The sequence below is a fragment of the Elephantulus edwardii genome, unplaced genomic scaffold (assembly GCF_000299155.1).
Source record: "Elephantulus edwardii isolate Elephantulus edwardi_28Jun2011 unplaced genomic scaffold, EleEdw1.0 scaffold00013, whole genome shotgun sequence".
NCBI lineage: Eukaryota > Metazoa > Chordata > Mammalia > Macroscelidea > Macroscelididae > Elephantulus > Elephantulus edwardii.
Genome location: NW_006399763.1, coordinates 25,391,843 through 25,393,709, shown reverse-complemented (window position 1 = coordinate 25,393,709; position 1,867 = coordinate 25,391,843). Strand labels below are relative to the sequence as shown.

The 1,867-nt window shown below is 40.8% G+C and overlaps 1 pseudogene; it reads left to right on the top strand.

Moving 5' to 3' along the window:
• The first annotated feature begins 426 nt into the window (after window positions 1-426).
• On the top strand, window positions 427-882 carry LOC102853652 (annotated as a pseudogene).
• Window positions 883-1,867: the final 985 nt, after the last annotated feature.

Below are 1,867 nucleotides of genomic sequence, written 5' to 3'. Positions count from 1 at the left end.
TAATTTTGTTGGAAAATCTGTCTAGTATTATTCTAACATTCTTTTTTCTCTGTATTTTACATATAAAATATATATAACCCAGACCTGAAAACTTGAGAAATAAACTATTTCTTCTTCAGAGGCTGAAATGATGCTTACCAGGATTTTCTCGCAACAAATTTCTTTAATTTCCCAAGGAAGAATCTATGTCATGGTAAAGTCATAAACTGGGCTGGGTTTTTTGATGTTGTTGTTTTGTTTTTTGTGTTGGGTTTTGGGTTTTGGTTTGTTTTTTTTTTTTTTTTTTTTTATCTTTCCTGACACTACCATATCCTTTGCTTGGTGAAACTGAGGAGGACTTGAAACACTTGCTGCAAAAGATTAAACACTACTGGGCTGGGGCTGTAGAGGTATCGCTGAGAGGAGGTCTGAGCCACTGGGATCGGGATGTCGAAGAACACGGTGTCGTCGGCCCAGTTCCGGAAGGTGGACGTGGATGAGTACGACGAGAACAAGTTCGTGGACGAGGAAGATGGGGGTGACGGCCAGGCTGGGCCCGACGAGGGCGAAGTGGACTCCTGCCTGCGACAAGGGAACATGGCAGCTGCTCTTCAAGCAGCTCTGAAAAACCCCCCTATCAACACCAAGAGTTAGGCGGTAAAGGATCGAGCAGGAAGCATTGTATTGAAAGTGCTCATCTCTTTTAAAGCCAATGATATTGAAAAGGCAGTTCAATCCCTGGACAAGAACGGTGTTGATCTCCTAATGAAGTATATTTACAAAGGCTTTGAGAACCCTTCTGACAACAGCAGTGCTGTGTTACTGCAATGGCATGAAAAAGCACTTGCCGCTGGAGGAGTGGGGTCCATCGTTCGAGTCTTGACTGCAAGGAAAACTGTGTAGTCCAGCGGGAACTGGATATCTGCCAGGGTGTAGGAGTCGCTGGTACAAAGACCAAAACAACCAAATGCCACCGCTGCCCTCTGGGCAGCATCTGTGTCTCTCAGCTTTGCCTTCTCACTTCCTTTTTCATATCTATAAAGATGAAGCATACATATGTCCGTTTTCCTTTAATTAATGAAAATTGGAATAATATTGGGTAAATTTTCTTTCAATAGAAGTGTTTCATGCTCTCAAAACCATTTCAGTGATACGTATACCAGACTGTATATAGTTTAATTTGCATTCAAGTCTAATTGTGCAATTTTGAACACCTGTTGGCTGGGTTTGAGTTTGGTCTGGTTTTGTTCTTCATCTAATACTGAGACGTTTGATCAGAATTTGGGGCCAGTGTTTTATCTCATTGCTAGCCAGGCAATGATTTTATTTATTTTTTTTTTAATGAAGATAAGAGAGACTGGCAGCTATATTGCAAAACTGGACCATACTTCCCTTATTTAAACAAAATATGTTGTAGAACAAGTGGTGAGTGAGCACCACTGCCAAGTTCCAGCTTCGTTTCTGCTTGCTTCCAGACTGAGTTTAAGTATGCTTCTTCTTCAGCATCCAGTAATCAAGGCTTCTTCATTTCTTTATGGTCACCCAGGGTCCAGAGCAAGGAGACTTGCTCTACATGAATTAATCTCTACCAGAGAGCTTGTTTGTCTTAAACTTTTGTTTAATAATATGGCCCTATTTGTGGAAACCATAATCCAAGATAGAGGATGCAGAAACTATGATGGAGTCCAAACTCTGGGCACACTCTGAATGAAATGTTGTTTTCATTAGAAATACAGTAGCTGCCTTGTACATCCTGAGGTGTAGGAGTAGTATTTAATTTGCCCTTCAGATCACGTCAGTGTTCTTCAGGGTAATTTGGAACTCAGAAGATTTGGTTCCGATCCAAACCAATATACATTCCATATTTTCTCTCAGTGTTTTTTAAAAT